This window comes from Heterodontus francisci, chromosome 19 (assembly GCF_036365525.1).
Source record: "Heterodontus francisci isolate sHetFra1 chromosome 19, sHetFra1.hap1, whole genome shotgun sequence".
NCBI lineage: Eukaryota > Metazoa > Chordata > Chondrichthyes > Heterodontiformes > Heterodontidae > Heterodontus > Heterodontus francisci.
Genome location: NC_090389.1, coordinates 78493514 through 78517641, shown reverse-complemented (window position 1 = coordinate 78517641; position 24128 = coordinate 78493514).

Sequence of the window (24128 nt, the reverse complement as noted above, 5' to 3'; positions counted from 1 at the left end):
TGACTGTGGGTGATATACTGAAGATTTCAACTGGCTGATACCCAAATTGCCCATGACTTCTTGAAATATCCGAGACATGAAATTCAAACCTTGATCCGATTGAACTTCAAGTGGTAATCCATATCTCGTAAAGAATTGGGTTAACTTTTCTACTACTACTATTTGAGCAGTAATTGTCCTGAAAGGAATGGCCTCTGGAAATTGAGTAGCCATATCCATGATAGTAAGGATGTATTGATATCCCGCTTTTGTTTTTGGCAAGGGTCCTACACAGTCCACCAATACCCTGCTAAATAGTTCCTCAATCACTGGTATGGGAATTAGTGGTGCCAGTTTTATGGTAGGTTGTGCTTTTCCCGCCATTTGGCACGTATGGCATGTCCTACAAAATTGCCTCACGTCCTTTGAAGGCCTGGCCAGTAATAATGTCAACTTATACGTGATTTAGTCTTCCGAATCCCCCTAATGTCCTGCAAAAGGAATGTCACGTGTTAACCTTAATTCCCTGCCGATATTTAGGTGGCACCACTATCTGTTGAACAACTATCCAGTCTTCATCTGTAGGCCTATGAGGCTGTCTCCATTTCCTCCTCAAAACCCCGTTTTCCATATAATAGCCTTCTGGAACTCCTTTCGCCTCAGCTTCTGTCAAAGCTGTCTGTGCCAATCTGTATAACTCTGGATCAGCTTGCTGTGCCGCAATTATAGAAGATCTGTTAAACAACTCTCTTGGATTATCAAAATTTACAAATAAGGTTTCAGATACTCGGCTATCTGTTTGTGGTGCCACTTTTACCTCTGACAATGGAACCTGTTTAGCCATTGCTCGGGTTACTACACATACAGGAAATATTCCTGGAACTTGTTCCTGCAATTGTTCTGTTTTTCTAACTTCATTTGGTTTCTCTGTAATTATAGGAGAAACTGATACTTTGATCCGGCCAAATCTTTTCCTAGGAGTAGATCAATTCCCTCTACTGGCAAACTGGACAACTCCGACAGTTACCATCGCAGATATTAGGTCACACTCTAAGTGCACTTTCTATAAAAGGTACAGGTATTATACTCCCCGCCAATTCCATTAACTAAAATTTTAGCGTTTAAGGCACTCTCTGGTGGAAACGTTATACCATTCCCCATCAAGAGAGGTTGGGTTGCTCATGTATCCCTTAGTATAATGATAGGTTTTCCTGCCTCACATAAATGATATGAAGTTACTTTCCCTTTGATAGGAATTCATAATAATTTTTGGGTATCTTATTCTTAACATCTACATTCACTTCAGTTTTTGTATCTGGTTTTACAACCACCATTAAAGTTACAGCTTGGTCTGCCGTACTCTCAGTCAGAGCTCTTTGCTCTGCATTAGATTTGTATACCCCAGCAAATCCTATGGGTTTACCTCAACTTCCAGGATTCTGTGGGGAGGCGGTGATGTAATGGTAATGTCACTAGGCTAGTGGTCCAGAGCCCAGGCTAATGCTTTGGAGACATGGTTTCGAATCCCATCCCAGATGGTGAAATTTGAATTCAATTAATAAATCTGGAATTTAAAAAAAGCTAGCCTAATGGTGACTACGATACTGTTGTCAATTGTTGTAAAAACTCATCTGGTTCACTAATGTCCTTTAGGGAATGAAATCTGCTGTCCTTACCTGGTCTGGTCTACATGTGACTCCAGACCCACAGCAATGTGGTTGACTCTTAATATGCCGTCTGAAATGGTCTAGCAAGCCACTCACTTCAAGGGCAATAAATGCTGGCCTAGCAAGCAACACCCACATCCCACAAAAAGAAGAACAAAGAACAGTACAGCACAGGAACAGGCCATTCGGCCCTCCAAGCCTGCGTCGATCTTGATGCCTACCTAAACTAAAACCTTCTGCACTTCCGGGGACTGTATCCCTCTATTCCCATCCTATTCATGTATTTGTCAAGATGCCTCTTAAACGTCGCTATCGTACATGCTTCCACGACCTCCCCCGGCAGCGTTTCAGGCACTCACCACCCTCTGTGTAGAGAACTTGCCTCGCACATCCCCTCTAAACTTTGCCCCTCTCACCTTAAACCTATGTCCCCTAGTAACTGACTCTTCCACCCTGAGAAAAAGCTTCTGACTATCCACTCTGTACATGCCGCTCATAACTTTGTAAACCTCTATCATGTCGCCCCTCCACCTCCGTCATTCCAGTGAAAACAATCCGAGTTTATCCAACCTCTCCTCATAGCTAATGCCCTCCAGACCAGGCAACATCCTAGTAAACCTCCTCTGTACCCTCTCCAAAGCCTCCACGTCCTTCTGGTAGTGCGGCGACCAGAATTGCACGCAATATTCTAAGTGTGGCCTAACTAAAGTTCTGTACAGCTGCAGCATGACTTGCCAATTTTTATACTCTATGCCCCGACCGATGAAGGCAAGCATGCCGTACGCCTTCTTGACTACCTTATCCACCCGTGTTGCCACTTTCAGTGACCTGTGGACCTGTACGCCCAGATCTCTCTTCCTTCAGTAGTGAGAACTCATGTAGATAACCTGAAAGTTTTGAAAGCGAGGCAAGCAGCATAAATTGCTTATGATTTCAAGATTATGAATAAGTCAAAACCTTTGGTCCGTCACCCCCAAAAATCCAACAAGGATAGAAAGTGGGAGAGTGAAATGAAGGCAAGTAGCCGGCGATGAGGAGCAACAGCTGGGAATGCCCCAGGATCGCCTCCTCAGGCCAGAAAGGAAGGTTCGGAGGGTAGAAGTGAGGTCCGCAAACCAAAGTGTTATCACTGCCACCAAGGAGAAGGACTTGGTGGATGATGAGCCTAGGGAAGGGAATGCAGATAGTCTCAGTCATCTCATTATCGAAAAGGAGGAGGTGTTGGGTGTCTTGCAAAGCATTAAGGTAGATAAGTCCCCAGGGCCTGATGGGATCTACACCAGAATACTGAGGGAGGCAAGGGAAGAAATTGCTGGGGCCTTGACAGAAATCTTTGCATCCTCATTGGCAACAGGTGAGGTCCCAGAGGACTGGAGAATAGCCAATGTTGTTCCTTTGTTTAAGAAGGGTAGCAAGGATAATCCAGGAAATTATAGGTCGGTGAGCCTTACGTCAGTGGTAGGGAAATTATTAGAGAGGATTCTTCGGGACAGGAATTACTCCCATTTGGAAACAAATGGACTTATTAGCGAGAGGCAGCATGGTTTTGTGAAGGGGAGGTCGTGTCTTACTAGTCTTACTAGTCTTACAGTTCCGAAGAAGGGTCTGACCCGAAACGTTAACTCTGCTTCTCTTTCCACAGATGCTGCCAGACCTGCTGAGTGAATCCAGCATTTCTTGTTTTCGTGTCTTACTAATTTGATTGAGTTTTTTGAGGAAGTGACAAAGATGATTGATGAAAGAAGGGCAGTGGATGTTATCTATACGGACTTCAGTAAAGCCTTTGACAAGGTCCCTCATGGCAGATTGATACAAAAGGTGAAGTCACATGGGATCAGAGGTGGACTGGCAAGATGGATACAGAACTGGCTCGGTCATAGAAGACAGAGGGTAGCAGTGGAAGGGTGCTTTTCTGAATGGAGGGATGTGACTAGTGGTGTTCCGCAGGGATCAGTGCTGGGACCTTTGCTGTTTGTAGTATATATAAATGATTGAGAAAAATGTAGCTGGTCTGATTAGTAAGTTTGCGGATGACACAGATGTTGGTGGAGTTGCGGATACTGATGAAGATTGTCAGAGGATACAGCAGGATATAGATCAGTTGGAGACTTGGGCGGAGAAATGGCAGATGGAGTTTAATCCGGACAAATGTGAGGTAATGCATTTTGGAAGGTGGGAAGTATACAGTAAATGGCAGAACCCTTAGGAGTATTGACAGGCAGAGAGATCTGGGCGTACAGGTCCACAGGTCACAAAGTGGCAACGCAGGTGGATAAGGTAGTCAAGAAGGCATACGGCATGCTTGCCTTCATCGGTCGGGGCATAGAGTATAAAAATAGGCAAGTCATGCTGCAGCTGCACAGAACTTTAGTTAGGCCACACTTAGAATATTGCGTGCAATTCTGGTCGCCACACTACCAGAAGGATGTGGAGGCTTTGGAGAGGGTACAGAAGAGATTTACTCGGATGTTGCCTGGTCTGGAGGGCATTAGCTATGAGGAGAGGTTGGATAAACTCGGATTGTTTTCACTGGAACGACGGAGGTGGAGGGGCGACATGATAGAGGTTTACAAAGTTATGAGCGGCATGGACAGAGTGGATAGTCAGAAGCTTTTTCCCAGGGTGGAAGAGTCAGTTACTAGGGGACATAGGTTTAAGGTGAGAGGGGCAAAGTTTAGAGGCGATGTGCGAGGCAAGTTCTTTACACAGAGGGTGGTGAGTGCCTGGAACTTGTTGCCGGGGGAGGTGGTGGAAGCAGGTACCATAGAGACGTTTAAGAGGCATCTTGACAAATACATGAATAGGATGGGAATGGAGGGATACGGACCACAGAAGTGCAGAAGGTTTTAGTTTAGGCAGGCATCAAGATCGGCGCAGGCTTGGAGGGCCGAATGGCCTGTTCCTGTGCTGTACTGTTCTTTGTTCTTTTGTCTACTTTGTCAGTCCCCTTAATCATCTTATATACCTCAATTAGATCTCCTCTCATTCTTCTAAACTCGAGAGTAAAGGCCTAAACTGCTCAATCTCTCTTCATAAGACAAGCCCCCTATCTCTGGAATTAATCTAGTGAACCTCCTCTGAACTGCCTCCAATGCAACTCATCATTTCTCAAGTAAGGGGACCAAAACTGTATGCAATACTCCAGGTGCAGTCTCACAGCCTTGTACAGTTGCAGCAACACTTCCCTACTTAGACTCTATTCCTTTAGCAATAAATGCCAAAATTCCTTTTGCCTTCCTTATCATTTGCTGTACCTGCAAACTAGTTTTCTACGATTCATGCACGAGGACACCCAGATCCCTCTGTACCGAAGCACTCTGAAGTTTCTCTCCATTTAGATAATAATTTGCCTTTCTATTCTTCTGACCAAAATCAATAACCTCACACTTATCCACGTTAAAATCCAGCTGCCAAATTTTGGCCCATTTATCAAATCTATCCATATCCATTTGCAAATTTCTTATTTATTTATTGCAGCTTACTGTCCCACCTATTTTAGTGTCATCTGCAAATTTGGCTATAGTACCTTCTATCCCTGCATCCAAGTCATTAATATAGATTGTAAGTAGTTGGGGCCAGAGGACTGAACCCTGTGGCACCCCACTAGTTACATCTTGCCAACCAGAAAAAGACCCATTTATCCCAACTCTCTGTTGTCTGTTGGTTAGCCAATCCTCTATCCAAGCTAATAAATTGCTCCTAACCCCATGTGAACTTACTTTGTGTATTAACCTTTTGTGCGGCACCTTATCAAATGCCTTCTGTAAGTCCAGATAAACTACATCTACAGGATCCCCATTATCCACTTTGCTTGTTACAGCTTCAAAGAACTCTAGCAAATTAGTCAAACACGATTTACCCTTCATAAAACCACGCTGACTCTGATGGATTGCGTTTTGACTTTCTAGATGTTCTGTTATTACTTCCTTAATAATGAATTCTAACAATTTCCCAATGACAGATGTTAAACTAACTGGTCTATAGTTTCCTGCTTTCTGCCTCCCTCCCCTTTTGAATAAGGGCGTTATATTAGCTTTTTTCCAATCCACTGGAACCTTTCCCGCACCCAGAGAATTTTGGAATATTATAACCAATGGATCCACTATCTCCACGGCCTACATCCTAGGGTCTTAAAGGAAGTGGCAATCAGGCCCTGGGGACTTGTCTGCCTTCATTATTTCTGCCACTGTGGGTTTCTGATCTGAGCTCTGCATTTTTGATCTCAGCCACTGACTGCATGAAGGAAGCAAGTGGTGCGAACCAACAGTACACAGTTGGCCAAAATTTGACCAACAAATGGCTGGTGGTAAATTGAAATGTCACAGTATGAAGCAGTCTTTTCGGGTGGCAGTAAAGGTGCATTATTGGGGCAAAGCAGAGCGGTTTTGCTCTGGCAGATATCACCTCAGATACCCTCAGGCAATGCACCTTATATATTACTATCAGCTATCCACAGTGTGCTTCATTTACATTTTTGAATTTTTGGTTTTTTACTGTGAAAATGTAATGATATATCATAATCCTTTACATAATCTTTTGTCAAATTACAAAGTATTTACAATACAGAAATGGGTGATTCGGCCCAAAAGATCCATGCCAGTGTTTATTCTCCACACGAGTCTCCTCCCATTGTTCTAAGACATTGTCCGACCAAAACATCTTTCTATTCCTTTCTCCCTCATGTGTTTACCTAGCTTCCCCTTGAAGGCACTTATGCTGTTTACCTCAACCACTCTCTGTGGAAATGAATTCCACATTCTAACCATTCTCTGGTTCCTCCTGAATCCCCTATTGGATTTATTAGCAATTATTTTATATTTATGACCCTTAGTTCTGGTCTAACCCGCAAGTGGGAACATTGCTCACTAACCCCTTCTATAAGGTCACCTCTCAAACATTTCTTTTCTCGAGAAAAGGGCCCCAGTCTGTTCAATATTTCCTGATATGTATAACCTCTCAGTTGTGGTATCATTCTAGTAAATCTTTTTTGAATTTTCTTCAGTGTCTCTATATCTTTTTTTGTAATATGGATGCCAGAACTGTTCACCATTCTCCAAGTGTTGTCAGTCCAAGGTTCGATACAAATTTAACATAACTTCAAATCTATCACTATAGAAATGAACCCCAGTGCTTTGTCTTTGCGGGGAAACTCTGAAAATTTAATAATATCTTCCTGTATTTTGTTGTAGTCTCCCTCTGTATTAACTATACCCCCTTCAATTTGATGTCAGCCACAAATTTTGAAATTGCACTTCCAATTCCTGAATCCAAATTGTTTATGTAAATGGTGAACAGTGGTCCCAGCACCCATCCTCATGGAACCCCACTTCCCACCTTTTGCCAGTCTAAGTAACCACCTTTTTAACCTCTACTCTCGGTTTTTCATTTTGTAGCCAGCTTGCTGTTTCCTCTGCTACTTGTCTTCTAAAGAAAAGGGAGATACAGTTGGATGAAAACACAGCCTTAAATAAGAAAGCACATTCTTCCACAGCCAGTCATTGGCTAGGGATTAGAATTGCTAATGGTATTGTTTCCACTTCAATTTTATTTGTTGCTGGAACTGTAACATCCAGTCGTTCAGTAGCCTATCGGTTAACACTAGACTAGCAACCCAGAGATTGTGAGTTCAAAGGATAGCAGAAATCTGGACCTCTTTTCCAAAAGGCTGTGGATTTTCTGGACTGAGATTGATAGATTTTTGTTAGGTTATGGCATCAAGGGATATGGAGCAAGGCGGGTAAAATAATGTGGTGTACTGATCAGCCATGATCGAATTAAATAGCGGAATAGGCTCTGATGTTCCAATATAAAGTCATGATGTAATGATGCATCTACTTAGTAAGCCACAGTTGGAATACAGGGCTGAATTTTATGGTCCCCTTAGGGTTGGGAACAGAGGCGGGGGGGGGGGGGGGGGTGGCCTGTAAAATTGTGAGGGAAGGCGGGGGGTTGCATGCCCGTCACCTTCTCGATGCCTTCGAATTAAGTCTGGAGTGCCCGCACAAGGGCCTCCTCCTGCCACTGCTGGTATTTTATCAGTGGCAGGGTGACCCTCTGCCACGTGAAAAGGCCGCCCAGTAACTCGGGGCCACCTCCGTGTGGGCTTGGGAGGGGAGACCCACGGAAAGCCCCTGGTGGCAAAGGCTGTCCCTGTGGCATCACCCACCCCTCTGCCCCCAGTAACCCACCCCCCTCACCAGGGCCTGAGTGGCCTCAGCAAACGTGCCCCCACTTACCTTCAGTCCAGTCTCTAAGGCTGCTCTTCTCCAGATGACTGCTGCAGTTCCAGCAGTGGCCACTGCTCCCAGTGGAACTGTTAGGACTGCTGAGCTGCCAGCCCTCTGATTGGCCAGTAGCTTTTGGAGGTGGACCCCCAGCTCCGGCGCCAGGTCGTCAATTGCCCGAGTGCCATTATGTATAGACGGTGGGATTCCCCTTGCCTTTTGGGCTGCCGATGAGACCCCTGCCAACTGCATAAAATCCAGCCCACAGTGTGCAAACCTCACCTGAAACCAAAAAAAAAATCAGGCTGAGGTCCCTTCAGAACTCATTAAGAAATTGTTAGGAGGTCTGTAAATACCTGAATTGTGGTCTCCAAAGTTGCCCTTGTAAGATCAGACACAATAGGACTAGGTATATTGTGTTTTGGATCAGGATTTGTGACCCATCCTGACTGTGGGATGCCTTGGCACCTCACAAAATTGGGGCACAAATTTGTAACAGAGTGGATGAACAGAGATTAAGGCTGTAGATCTTTAAGCGTGGGCTACACATTGAAAGCGCTATAAAAAGCTCGAGGAACAGGACCTCATCTTTTGTCTAGCCACTTCACAGCCTTCCGGGCTCAACATTGAGTACAACAATTTCAAATCATAAGCCCTGCTCCTTTGTTTTTGGTCCAGCAACTGTTACTGATGAGTCTGCGTTTCCCATTTATATCTCCTCTCAACACATCTTCTATTTCTTTACTTGTCCCGTTACCACTCCCTTTTGCTTGGCACCATCATCCCTTTTGTCATTTTATTTCTTCTGCCTTCCACTCATCGTAGGCCTTCCCTTTGGTTCTTTCCTCCCTTCCCTTCGCTTCTGTACCTGGCTTTAAAACCATTACAGCTCTAAGTATTCCCAGTCATTGACCATTGGCTGAAATTGTACTGGCACGCCACGAGTCCTGCTGCCAGGACCAAACGCGGGTCCTGAGCCCATGCGGGCGAATGGCGGGACCGCAGAGGGGATTTTATAGGCAGTGGCCAATTAAGAGGCAGCCGCGAGGACCGCCAATTAAAGACAGTGGCCCGCCTCTCTGAGCTGCTGGTCCAATCAGACGATTACAGCGCCAATAGAGGTGACCACTGCTGAGGCTGCAGGGGGAAGGAGAGGGCACCTGCATATTGAGAAACACTCGAAGGACCAGTGAGAAGTTTTGCTAATGTGCCAGGCCAGCGAGACAGGCCCCGGCAATTTGAGGGGTGAACCCTCCTGTGACGGGGTTGGAGCCACAGGAGCGGCCAATGCCGCTGGGGATGGGGGTGTGGGGAAGGGAGGCACCCTCTGTGGGAATGGAACCTCTGAGAAGGAAGGGCCCTCCCCGAGGCTGCCTCGATATACCTGGCGGTGTCCCCACATGGCGGGGGGCTGTTCCAATGCCGGTAAAATGCCGGCAGGGGTGTAAAATAGCCATTAATTGGCCAGTTAATTGCCTTTATTGGCCACCTGCCTCTGGTCAAACAGCTGCTGCCATTTCTGCCTTTTGAACTATCCCTTGGTGGTGGGATGATGTCAGGCTTTCCTCCCAATGCCTGTCGTCATTTTACCAGCCCTCCCAGCCTGTCTCCAGACGGCTGATAAAATCCCAGCTATTAACTCTGTTTCTCTCCGCAGATGCGGCCAAACCTGCTGAGTATTTCCAGCATTTTCTGTTTCTGTTTCAGATTTCCAGCGTCCATCATACTTTGCTCCCATAAAAAGGTAAATGAAAATCTGAGTTTTCTACATGGGCAATGAATATAAAAGCAAATACATTATTTTGAATTTCTACAAAGACATTGTTGAGGCCACTTGCAACTCTGAGCAGCCCATCCAGGCAAAGGGTAAACGAAATGGGATTAGAATGGAATGTTCCAGTAGACAAGTTAGCACAGGGAGCGGTGTGATGGGCCAAATCCCTTCCCTCTGTACTGTACTTTCTACAATTCTGTGATTTGCAGATGGCTTCAATTCTCGCTGGTCAGACAATCAATCTGTACAAATGACGAATGGCCTGCCTCTCAACCCAATCATTGTACAAGTAACAGTTAATTCATCAATATAAATTAAATTGCCAATTGTCACCAAAAGGACAAGGAGGTTATTCTGATCACCCTGTCAAGAAAGTGACTGTAGCTGTCTCTGAAAGATCTGTGTGAGCTGAATCAAAAACACAGAACCTTATTTCTACATCATTTCTCCTGCCAACTGAAGGTGACAGCTGGTTTTATATTGATCTTCTCAAAAACTAAAATTATATTCTAGGAGCCTGGTGTTTACGAGCTGGCTCCCAGTGTTGGTGTTGTTAAGTCTACTTTCTGAAGACTGGCAGCAGACTGGTCCTGGACAGCTCTGCGAGTTAGCCACTAATCTATGGGAAACAGATTTCACAGCATAAACCACTCACAAATGCCACGTCGCTGGAATCTAAATATAAAAGGATCACCTCCTGGAGCTCTGTAAATTGAAATGACATTCACTGGAGTTAACCATCACCTGCCAACAGACTGGATGAGGCCCAACAGGTTCCATCAAATCTAACGAGAGAGAGAGCTGTAATCAATACTCGACAAGGTTTTTGAACTGTTGTCAATTGGTGTTTCCTTAGATCTCATTGCACAAGTCTCTTTTATTCACGTGTTGTTCCCCAGTACCATACAAATAAAGAGAGGTATCGGAAAATATTTGCTTCTCAATGTTTGAGCAAGAAGTGAAAGGATCTTGCTAGGATTCTTCACACAACAAGGACACAATTTCAATTGCACAGCTTAGGGAGGGAAGCTAGGATGAGTCAAGGCATGGCCCCTCACCTGCTCAGGGAAAGAGGAAAGTTTGGAGGCATTCCAAACGACTTCTCTGGGGCATGTCAAAGAACAGAGACAGCAGAGGTTGTTGATCCATTAATCTGTTTCAGCTACAATGTGCATCATAGAGCAGGAATGAGATAACAAGTTGCAACTGCATAGCTCCTGTAACATGCTAAAATGACCCACAGTGTTTCACGGGAGTAAAATTAGACACCGAGCTGAAGCAGGAGACATTCGGACAGGTGACCAAAAGTTTGGTCAAAGACGTAGGTTTTAAGGAGCATCTAAAGGAGCAATGAAAGATGGAGAGGAAGAAGGGTTTAGGGAGTGAGTGCCAGACCATAGGGCTTAAACAGTTGAAGGCACTGTCACCAATGGTGGGATAAAGGGAGTGAGGAATGCATAAGGTGCCAAAAGTAATGGAACATAGAGTTGTCAGAGGGTTTCAGGGCTGGAGGATATTACAGAAATACGGAGGGGCAACGACTATGGAACGATTTGAACATTAATAAACCTAGCAAGAAGAGAAAATACATTCCTGAAAATTGGGGAATAAGACCTTTTATAACACAAGTAGCACACAGTTAAATGTAAAAATACGGAATATGCAAATACATACACACATATGTATTAATGATGAGCACAGCCTTTTTAACTTTGAAGAGCCTTTCTATGGACTGCAAATCAATCAGCTCAGCATTGTTTCAATATAGAGTAAAGTTGCTTCAGTAAAGAATCCTGTTGCCATCTGGGAAGACTACAATGGGCACTACAGTGGTGCACACTCATGCTCGTGCACACACATGGACTTGCAAGCAGATATTCACACACACATACTCTTGCACATATGCTCGCTCACACTCACAAACATTAGCTGCTTGATTAGAAAGCTCATTCAGCAGCAAGGCTGCCAGTTTCTATGCAGCACAGACACTAATCACATGCTACAAGTTTACCCTCATTATATAACTGAAACTGTTAACACTTGTCAAAAAATTTGGGTGAGACTGATCACCAAGGGCCACCTTCAACTTAATAATCATGGTAATTCTTAGCGTTTGGGAACATTCCTAATGTAAATTAAGTCATTGTGTCCCACTTCACTCTTAAGCATAGCATTGTCACTGGCAATTTGTTACATACAGATGAAAGCCTCTTGTTAAGGTTTCTAATGTGGCATTATCAACTTAATGAATCACTCTTGACCCTGCCCCTGCCGTGACAACACTGGTGTTCATCTATCACTTCTATCTCTGCAAAGTAACAAAATAAATCATAGAAATTACATAAACTGTTAACTTCTTCCAACTGCATTTTTGTAATTCCTTTCCCACTATACTGTGTGCCTCAGATCTATTGTCTCCTTCTTGGATGCCAGTGGAATGTCAGTCAGATGGGGTTTCAAATGCAAACTGACCTTGTATATCATGTAGGAATCACACAAGTTAGCAGGGTGGCACCATATGCCACTGATCAGGGATGAGTGGTCCTGGGGTTCCATTCAGCTCAGTTCCAAATCTTAACCATGTTGTATGATGAGGCACTAAGTGTAGATCGCTGCATTTTCCAAACGTTGAGGGGGATTTCCCCTCCATGTGGTTTATGGTCTGCTTGCCAACTGCTTGATAGGGCTGAATGCAGGCCCAGTCCATTCAGACAGCTGGGATTTATCAACATAAGCCTAGTGACTGTGGGTAAAAAAAACACAAATGCCCTGGAGCTGGTCTGCTCTCTGAAATAGGTAGGTTGGGGGTGCGTGTGTTGTTGAGAGGGGTGGGGGTGGGGCGGAAGCACAGGGTGCTCGTGCAGCAGTGGCTCAGGTTATTTTTGAGAAACACTCATGCTCCTCCCACCCCAGAAAAAAGAAAAGTATTTACCTTTGGGCTCCTGTTCAGCTGGACCAGCACTGGTACAAAATCACAGTATATACAGTGCATATTCCACCCAGATGAGTCCCCAAATGGCATCATGATCTTATTGATGTAATAGGACACTGGTTTAAGCATCAGAATTAGCTGTTTGATTGATTTACAGTTGCCCAGGCCACCTAAACTAAAGGCCCTGGCAAATGGTGATGGACAGGTAGGGGTGGATCTAAATAAAGAGACAGTAACATTTGTTGACCATATTGAAAAAATGGTGGAAAACTATAGAGTAGTTGATTGTGTTGAATATCATGGGATGCTTGAGGAGGACAAGGTGGGATTATAACCTTAGGCATGCAGTCAGAAAGGACAACATTGGTGACTCTTAACAGGACAGTCTTGGTATTTCGAAAACCTGAATGGAAAGGATTTGAGCACAGAATATAGGGTGAGATGCACACAAAATTGGCTGAGAGTGAATGACACATTTGAGGATCTGAAGTTGGAAAGAGAGGTCATGAATACAATAGGAAGTGAAGATGTTGACAGTCGGCTTGTTGAAAAGGAGGATAATATTATCAATTTTGAAGGGGAGGGCGACAAAGCTTGATGAAAATGGTAATATCAGTGACTATTGGGCCAAGGAGAAGGAGTTGTGGGTCAGGAGGGGTTTGACATTGAGGAGGTGCGGCTCAAGGAGGAGATAAACTATTGCGGTTAATAGAAAATAAAAGAGAAAAACTACCAAGCAAGGAGAAGAAAGCAACTGAATGGATTGACTTGATGTTGTGATGATGCTCCTTGCACTTGAGGGATGTCAATGTGATATCTGCAAAACTGGGGCTGATTCTATTGCACGGTCTACAGCAACTCTTCCTCCTCAATTTGAGAGAGAGAATCCATTCCAAGCAGTCGCAACAATGTTATAATCTTCACCAAATGGGAGAAGAAGCTGACTGCAGCAATTATTCTGGTAATTTTCTTCTCTTCATCACTGGGAAGATTCTCAGTTGAGTTATACCAAATGGACTCTTAGTAAAGCTTTGCTGTAACATTCTATGTAAAGCAGGGCAGAACTACCTCAGCTACATGTAGGACAAAATGTCAGGGTCACAAGGAGAACATGGTTGCCTGCAGAGGTATCCAAAGTATGCAGTGAGCCTAGCTCCTACGAGATTACAACATGTAACAGAGCAGTGCTGAGAAGGAACCAAAGCCAAGTGAGAGGTGTGCAGTACTCCAATTATGCACGGCGGACTCGAAGGAGCACGCTCCGACAGTGAGGGTGTGATGGAATAACAGGACGGCAGCCAATGCATTGACAACATTGTAAACCCAGGACAGTCAAGGGTGAAATCCATATCCCCAGAAGCTTATACCATAACAAGATCTGGTAGAGTTGTCAAGCCACCAAAATGATATATGGACTCTGAAGCTTCTATATTTGTACATTCCACAATCTCTATCCATGTGTAAATAATTTTGATGTTATTTAATTTTGTGTGTATTTTTACCTTTAACATAGGAGACTTATTTTTGGAAGGAAAGGGGATGTTGTACGATTGTCTTAAAGAGTGATGTCCCTTTAAGGTCTTAGTATGCTAATGAGCTAAGTACCAGGATGTAGTCATGTGACTACAAGCTAGCGTCACTCTAAGTGTAACACTTACTGGAAAGTCCTGTCAATAGTTAGCTCTGTACTGTATATAATAGTAGCTGTAATAAAGCTGTTTGAGATCTTCAACACAACTGGACTCCACACATTTTATTTATGTTGCATCAAACATAAAAAGAACTCATTACAGAATGCTATATGTACTCTATTATGTTGAAGTTAACACAATTCTACTCTAGTGTCCACTTAAGTTGGGCTTAAGGGAGGCAGAGTAGATGATGAACAGTAAGGTTGGGCTGCTGTGCTAAATTTACACCATATTACATAGAATGTTATAGGACAGTAACAGGTCATTTGGCTGTAAAGCACTTTGGAACATCCTATAGTCGTGAAAGGCGCCATATTAATGCAAGTCTCTCTCTCTCAGTAAAGTTCTCCTGAATTCCTTATTTGGTTAGTGATTGTCTTTTATTTATGACACCCAGTTCCACCACAAGTGGAAACATCTTCTCTACTGCTGTATCAAGCCTGTTCAGAATTTTGAAGACCTCATTAGGTCACCCCTCAGTCTTTTCTACAGAAAAGAGCACAATCATACGATCAGAAACTTGACATGAAAATACTACAATTACCCACAATATACACAAGAGTTGACATGAGCTGTATAACATCACATTGGGATGAACTGCTATTTATCTAGTGTGAACTATCCATGTAGTTGCTCACAGTGAAATGTACTTGAACCACACTGGAGTACACATGAATGAACTCTTACCTTATAACTGTTATGCTCTTTAAAGCAAGAATTGATAGCACTGAAATCCCTGTTGCACACCAAGCCAAGCTCCAGATTTCAGGATGACTCCTTATGCTGTAAATGGTGTCAGGGTTGATTGTAATTCTCCTAAAGATCAATCAAGAAATCTAAATCAAGTATGAAAATGGGTCATATTCTAATCAGGAATAAAAGTACCATATCAGGAGGACACAGCACCGTTGAGAAAAGTCTGCAGAGTATTAAAATATGCCAGATAGGAATTATTGTTAGAACAATGAGTTTTTTTTCATATTTAATAGGTATATATGACATCAATGTGGCATTGAGAGAAATAAAACCATAAAATGCTGGAAATACACAGCAGGTCTAAAAGAATTGGATGATTGGGATACAGACACGGCACCAAGAGTGGATGTGGTTTATTTGGACTTTCAGAAGGTTTTCGATAAAGTCCCACATAAGAGATTAGCATGTAAAATTAAAGCGCATGAGATTGGGAGTAATGTATTGCGATGGATAGAAAATTGGTTGGCAGACAGGAAACAAAGAGTAAGGATAAATGGGTCTTTTTCCAAATGGCAGGCAGTGACTAGTGGGGTACCGCAGGGATCGGTGCCAGGACCCCAGCTATTCACAATATATATTAATGATTTAGATGAGGGAACTAAATGTAATATCTCCAAATTTGCAGATGACACAAAACTGGGTGGATGGGTGAGTTGAGAGGAGGATGCAGAGAGGCTTCAGGGTGATTTGGACAAGTTGAGTGAGTGGGTAAATGCATGGCAGATGCAGTATAATGTGAATAAATGTGAGGTTATCCACTTTGGTAGCAAAAACAGGAAGGTAGTTTATCTGAACGGCTATAAACAGAGAGGGGAATATGCAATGAGACCTGGGTGTTGTGAAGGTAAGTATGCAGGTGCAACAGGCGGTAAAAAAGGCAAATGGTATGTTGGCCTTCATAGCGAGAGGATTCGAGTACAGGAGCAGGGATGTCTTGCTGCAATTATACAGGGCCTTGATGAGGCCACACCTGGAATATTGTGTGCAGTTTTGGTCTCCTTATCTGAGGAAGGATGTTCTTGCTATAGAGGGAGTGCAAGGAAGGTTTACCAGACTGATTCCTGGGACGGCGGGACTGATGTATGAGGAGAGATTGAGTTGGTTAGGATTATATTCACTGGAGTTCAGAAGAGTGAGGGGGGATCTCATAGAAACCTATAAAATTCTAACAGGACTTGACAGGGTAGATGCAGGAAGGATGTTCTCGATGGTGGGGGAGTCCAGAACCAGGGGTCATAGTCTAAGGATATGGGGCAAACCTTTCAGGACTGGAATGAGGAGAAATTTCTTCACCCAGAGAGTGGTGAGCCTGTGGAATTCACTACCACGGAAAGCAGTTGAGGCCAAAACATTGTATGTTTTCAAGAAGGAGCTCTTGGGTTTAAAGGGATCAAAGGGTATGGGGCAAAAGCAGAAACAGGTTACTGAGTTGGATGATCAGCCATGATCATAATGAATGGCGGAGCAGGCTGGTAAGGCCGAATGGCCTACTCCTGCTCCTATTTTCTACGTTTCTACTCCCGAGCTTTTATTTCACAGAAACATAGAAAAAATTAGGACATGGGAGGCCAGTCGGCCAAAAAAGTGAGTTATCCACCTTCCAGCATTTAGTCTGTAGCCCTGAGGGTTACAGCACCTCAAGTGCATATCCAAGTGATATGTCAATTATCTTAAATCTGTGTCCTCTGGTTATTGACTCACTTACCCATAGAAATAGCTTCTCCCCATCTACCCTATCAAAACGTCTCATAATTTTGAACACCTATTAAATCTCCCGGTAACCCTCACTGTACGAAGAAGAACAATCCAGCTGCTCGAGCCTCTCCCGATGTAACTGAATTGGGGAAATGTGACCATTCATATCTTGTCGCAGCAAATGCTTCTCCTATGAATGCCCTTTGTGCTGAACATGTTGGCATGCTGCACCTTCCTCTTCCGCCTGATGACATACATCACAAGTCCTCTTTGAACAGCAAAGTTATGCAGCACACCACAGTGACCCGCGAAATCCCAGCTGTAATGTTAGGGTGCTAGCGATAGAGTTTTCTGATCTATCAGTTTTATTAGGAGGTCAAGCTGGGGTGATATAGATCAGGAAAACCTATTTCCACTGGTTGGTGAGTTGGAAACTACCAGGACATAAGTTTATGGTTACTACCAAAAGAACAAGGAAAACTTTTGTTATTTCATGCAAAGTGTTGTTCGGACAAGGAATGCTCGACCAGAAACATTGACCAGGATTTAATGAGGAGGCAGTGGCCCTGCCCATTGGTTGGAAAGTCAGGGGCGAGCCCGCTTCCGCCAGCCCTGGAAGGCACGCCGGTACTTTGTGTGGCTTCGGCAATAAATTGCCTGAGGTCGTGGCTTCGGCAATTAATTGTCTGAGGTCGTGGCTTCCACCCCTCTGAGGCAGGATGTCCCACCTCCAAAAGCTGCCAGCCAGTCAGAGAGCCCAGCAGTTCTTCTGTCTCAGCAGCGCCACTGGGAGCGGTGGCCACTGCTGGGACTGCAGCAGTCCTCAGATCCAGCCAGCGATGAAGGTCAGAGAAGAAGGTAAGTGGCGTTGGAGCTAAGCAGGGCCAATCAGCCAGGCTCCGGCAAGGAGGAGGGGGTCAAATGTAAGGGCTGGGGGAGTTTCTTCCAGTGGGGGAGGTCTGTACTGCTGGGGGAGCCCCACGTGAGGCACACTCTGCCTGATCAGGAGGGTCCACCTCCCCCGCTGCCCCCACAGCCGACATGGAGTCCACTAAGTTTTACTAGGTGGCCTCCCAAAGGCTGCGCACCACCTGCCCAGCCCCTGGTAAAATACCAACGGAGGCGGATAGGTGATGAACACACCAACCCACTCGATTTTACGCCTCCTCTGCCCCCGCCTCCCAGCCAACTGCCGGGGGAGGTGTAATATTCTGGCCAATGACAGTGTTCCATTTAAATAGCCAGTTGGTGAAGCATGGAACTGGAGCCTAACCTTTATGCACTTATAAGCTTTTATTTACAGAAACATACATGTACCTTTTAACCTGAACCACCACACTTTCAGTCTGCTCCTATTTGTAGGAGCACAAGTGAATCCCCAATTAATGCCCACCACCTTCAATTAATACACAATTAACAGGAAGGAGTAATATAATAGCTCTTAAAAGGAGAGTGGACAAATACTTGAAAAAAAATTGAAAACGGGGGTCTAGGGAAAGGGCAGGGTAAATTGCAGTGAATTAGCATGTGCACGATGGGCCAAATGGTCTCCTTCTGTGCTGTAAAATGCTATGACCTGCAGAATAGCTGGGGCAAGTTACTTGAATATTTAAGCCTACAATCCGACTTTGCCCTCCTTCCCCAATGTCGCAGTACAAAAGAATCAATGAGTTGCGAGCCAACGTTCCGAGTAGACCAACACATTGCCTCCTCGGAACAGGTTCAGAAAGAGCAGCAGTTATGTGATGCTGGTATTGGACGAACGATTGGCTAACTTTTCAATTCAGATAATTGTTTTACGGATATGCCTGTTTAAAAGTATAAGATTTCCCACTGTAGTTATATATATAATATATATATATATATATTATATATATATATATTTATTTAAATGAATTGAAGACAGAATTCGGGGAGGATATTTATTGTAAATATAATTAAGGTTCAGGCAAAGTTTAAATGCTAGAGGAAGAATAATCAACTCCAGCAGTCCGGAGTGACAGCGTCGTGACGCACGTGGGAGAAGTCACTAATTGTTAGTGCTGGTGACAACATCACCACCTCCACCAATGCCTTCACACCCAGCTGCTTCTGCCTGTCTGACAAAGATAAAAGTATAGACCTCAACCTCATTATTAGAAAGCCCACAGTTATAGCAAGTGTATTTGCAGGTTCCAACATAATCCGCAGAGGTACTGGAATCGCAATAAGATAGTCCCATCCGCCTCTCAAACACCTGAGAGAATCTGCCTTGTCAATCAGGTCAACATTTAAAATAAGGGCGGGGGGGGGGGGGGGGAAGATGGTGGCGGAGTGGTAATGTCACTGGACTTGCAATCTACATGCTCAGGCTAATGTCCTGGGGACATGGGTTCAGATTCCACCATAGCAGCTGGTGAAAATTTAAATTCAATCAATAAATGCAATTAATTAACATCTAGAATTGAAAGCTAGTCTCAGTAATGGTGCCATGAACCCATCTGGTTCAGTTACGTTCTTTAGGGAAGGAAATCTGGGCCAGAATTTTACGTCCCCCCACAGGAGCGGGCTGGAGACGGGTGGGGTAAGGTGCGTAAAATTGAGTGGGAGGCGGGGCTGCCGTTCCCATCACCTTCCCGCCCCTCCTGCAATTTTATGGGTGGCGGGGGAGGTGACAAACAGCTCGCATGCCCCAGGCTAATTAAGGCCCTTAGTGGCTAATTAATTGCCACTTAAGAGCCTCCTCCCATCACTGCTGGAATATTACCAGTAATGGGTAGGCAGTTCAGTTGCTCAGAAGGCTGCCCAGGAAAACCTGGCTGCCTGCTTGCAGGCTGTGGGGGCACCCTTCTGATCGGGCACCCTGTACCTCAGCATCTGAGAGACGGGACTTCCTGCCTCAGAGGGGCATATGTCCTGCCCAAGGCAATTAAGGGCCTGGGCCATGTATAAGTACAGTGTGGCTCCCAGGCCCGATGGAGGCAGGCTTGCCATCAACTCTTTCTGCTGATGGGTGGGGTCTCCGACTCAGCGTAAAATTCCGGCCTTGTTGTCCTTACCTGGTCTGGCCTACGCGTGACTCCAGACCTATAGCAATATGGTTAACTCTCAACTGCTCTCGCAAGTCATTCAGTTCAAGGGCAATTTGGGATAGGCAACAATTGCTGGCCTGCCAGTGACGCCCACATCCCATGAACGAATAAAAAAAAAGTAAGAAATGGAAAATGCTGGAATAGGCAGCCCTGGGGGGGAAGAGAGCGAGAGCACGAGAGCGCGAGAGAGAGAGCGCGCGAGAGCGAAAGCGCGAGAGAGAGAGCACAGTGTCCATTCATAATGCTGGAGATCTTCCAGTGGGTACTGGAGACCATACACTGGTTGGAATCATACCTAGGTACAAAGGAAGATGATTGTGGTTATTGGAGGTCAATCATCTCAGATCTAGGACATCACTGCAGGAGTTCCTCAGCGTAGTGTCCTAGGCCCAACCATCTTCAGCTGCTTCATCAATGACCTTCCCTCCATTATGAGGTCAGAAGTAGGGATGTTCGCTGATGATTGCACAGTGTTCAGTACCATTCGTGACTCCTCAGATACTGAAGCAGCCCATGTCTGTATGTTGCAAGACCTGGACAACATCCAGGCTTGGGCTGATAAGTGGCAAGTAACATTCGTGCCACACAAGTGCCAGGCAACGGCCATCTCAAATAAGAGAGAATCTAACCATCTCCCCTTGACATTCAATGGCATTACGTTCACTGAATCCACCACTATCAACATCCTGGGGGTCACCATTGACCAGAAACTGAATTGGACGTAGCCATATAAATGCTGTGGCTACAAGAGCAGGTCAGAGGTTGGGGATTCTGCAGTGAGTAACTCACCTCCTGACTCCCGAATTCCTGTCCACCATCTACAAGGCACAAGTCAGGAGTGTGATGGAATACTCTCACTTGCTGGGATGGGTGCAGCTCCAACAACACTCAAGAAGCTTGACAGTATCCAGGACAAAGCAGCCCGCTTGATTGGCACCACATCCACCACCTTCAACATTCACTCCCTCCACCACCGACGCACAGTGGCAGCAGTGTGCATCATCTACAAGATGGACGGCAGAATCTCATCAAGGCTCCTTCAACAGCACCTTTCAAACCCACGACCTCTACCACCTGGACGGACAAGGGCAGCAAATGCATGGGAACACCACCACCTGCAAGTTACCCTCCAAGTCAACACCACCCTGACTTGGAACTATATTGCCATTCCTTCACTGTCGCTGGGTCAAAATCCTGGAACTCCCTTCCTAACACTGTGGGTGTACTTACCTCACATGGACTGCAGCGGTTCAAGAAGGCAGCTCACCACCACCTTCTCAAGGGCAATTAGGGATGGGCAATAAATGCTGGCCTAGCCAGCGACGCCCACATCTCATGAATGAATAAAAAAACCCTTTTCATCAGGTTTTCTCCTTGGTGAGATTTTTAGAAGATAAATGCATCTGCAAAGACGTTTTGGGCATGTATCATTTGCAGTTTCTCCCTTTTGTTTTTCTGATGGAGTTTAACTTCTCATGTGCAAAACAATCTGTTTTTAATTGGGGGTAGAGTTTTATATTCACAAAAGCAAAGGATGGTGGGGTCTATAATGCTAGCTGCATTCAACATCAAAGCCTTTGGCTTTAGGGATTGCACATGATAGATACTGGATAAAAGGTAAACTTTTCCCTACCCCAACAAGGTGCCTTAACTTTGGAAGTCTGTCCCTCTTCTGCAACAGTTCAGTTGTTTTCTTTTTCACATTAGCTAATGTTGTGGTCTCTGCTTATGTAAAGGTCATTTGGACTGTGTAATCAAGCCCAGTAATGACTTGGTTGAGACTGAAACTTATTTTACTTGGCACGCTATTGCTGTCAGAATGAGAAAACCTTCATTTTTAAAATATTGTCATTCACTCTCAGGATGTGGGCCTCACTGGCAAGACTGGCATTTATTGGCCACTGCTAGGCTCCCTAGGCCTCTCCATGAACTGCTGCTTTGTAAGTTGTGGTTTGATGCAACTGAGTGGCTTGCTGGGCCACTTGGGAGGGCAGTGTGGGACTGGAGTCACATATAGGCCAGACTGGGTAAGAACGGCAGATTTCCTTCCCAAAGAGACATTCGTGAACCAATTGGGTTTTTACAACAGGGCAATAGCTTCATGGTGACATTTACTGATGCCAGCTTTTTATTTCTGGATTTTTGTTTGAACTGAACTCAAATTACTTGGATTTTTACTCCATGCCTCTGGTTTACTAGTCCAGTAACGTAACCACTACACTATAGTACTTAATTTCAGGCCATCAGCCTGGACTGAAATTGAAGTCTATGGCTGAAAGTCAAGGGGTGAGAAATTTCCCCACGCTGATGTCTCTAGTGTGTGCTGGGAGGTTGTGAATCAACACTGTCCTGACGTCACACAGCCCAACTAGCTGCTGCAACACCAGGGATACCAGATTTGGACCAAGTGAATCAGGCAACATACTTGCACATCACTCTGCAAACAACAGGCATTAAGATGGGCCCTGCACTAGCGTTCCTTAGAGGGCCAGGCACCCAAATTGAGGCTAAGGTAATTTTTAAGAACTTCTGCTATTGCAAAGTGTTTGGAGGTACTCTGGAATGTTTTTGGTGGCGTTGTGGTGAGTTCCTGGATTTGCCAGAGAGTGTTGCTGCATCCCTACAGAGAGGGCAGAGGATGAGGTGACCTGTCTACACAAAGGCTGCAAAAGTATGGGGGCAACAGTGACCGTACCTCTGGGCTACAGCATGATAGGGAGATGGAGCAGAGGCTGTGGAGAAGGCCAGCTCTGCGCTATGCCCTCTGCCAACTTGGAGTTGGACTCCTCCATGCTCCTAACAGTGACAGGAGGCTGTTTGGCAGGCCAGCCAATGCACCTAGCATCTGGGTGTACATACCCATCAGTGTTATCTTGGATGCCACCCCTTCAAAGTACTCATTTGATTCCACTGCAGTAGATGTGATCTGCGATCTCAACCTCCATTGAGCTGGCAAACAAACCATCCCTTTTCCCTTGGCCTAGCTGAAGCCCATCATGTCCAAATGACTCACCACGTGCTGATCCCAAGTCAATACTTTCCTCCAAGGTATATGCGGTGCCAATATCGGAGTTGGTGGATGTGAGTGTCAGATCAAAAGATGGGGCATCTTCATTAGTGCTGTGCTGTTGCACTTTTTCCTCCTTCTGGGGCTGCTGCGGTTGGGCAGGCAGCAGTTCTTGGGTGCCTGAAAGCAGGAAATCAGAAGGGGAAGGTTGGTGTGAGGGAAGCGGGTTGGGCAGGGAAGGATGGTCAATGGTCACACCATCAGCAGCTTGCACATCATGGCATACAGCAGGGTGAGGTGGGAATTGAGAAGGGGCATAAGGCATGAACCTACCATCATCCTCACCATTCTCGGCAAATGTCAGATACCACGGGCTCAGTTGCAGCCGGCACTGTGATATTGAGAGCCATCTTCTCCATATGGCTCAGACGATGCAGGCATCCTTGTCCTTCGCTGGCTCTGTTCTCTTCTGTTGTGTGCCAAGTTGTCCTGCAAGAGAGAGGGGAGAATGTCAGTGATTGTGTAGTGTTGTGTTTGGGTAATGTGCCTGCCATAGCTGAATGGCTGGAGGTATGTGTGGGCAGCCAGAGCTGGATTTGACGCCGGCAGCATTGGTAGGTGTGTGAGGGTGAGGTGGAGTATCTAGGTGTTAGGTGTGAGTCCTGAGTGCCAGGGAGAGCTGCTGAGTGAGTGATGGGGGTGTGGTGCATTGGGCAGCGTGAGAGCTTGGTGGTGTGGTGGAAAGGAGATGTTATGTGGTGACGCATTCACTGACCTTGACCGCCCAAGAGATTTCATTAGACATTTTATGGCACTGCTGCCAGGCCTTTGGGTCCATCAGCTGGGAGTTGACCTTCCTGCTCCCACTGCCTTCTGAGGGTGGTCCTTGTTGAGGGTCTCCTGACCCTCGCAGAGCCAAGGCATCTCTCCTCCTCCCACCTCCAGGACTCATACCTCTAGTGCCGCATTCATCACCCTGACACCCTCTCTCGCCCTGGTGCTTAATTTTCCATACTTCACTTCGGAGCAATATTATTCACTGCAGCTTCCCTTTAAGAAGGACAGACTGCCTTTAAGAAGAGCAGGCTGGCTGCAACACTGTTGGGCTCCCCGCTGAGTGCAGAGGCAGCTGGCAGTGCAAAGAGGATGCTGGCAGCCAGGAGCTTGTTGGGCTCTATGTTACAATCAGGTAAATGAGCTGGGAGCACCAAGTTTGCATGGAACCAGCGTGGGCAGTTCACGAATCACAATCCCTGTAGCCAGAAAATGAGGCAAATGAAATTTTAGCCCTGGCTTTTGTATATGCCCAGTTACAACAAAGCAGGCGCTCTG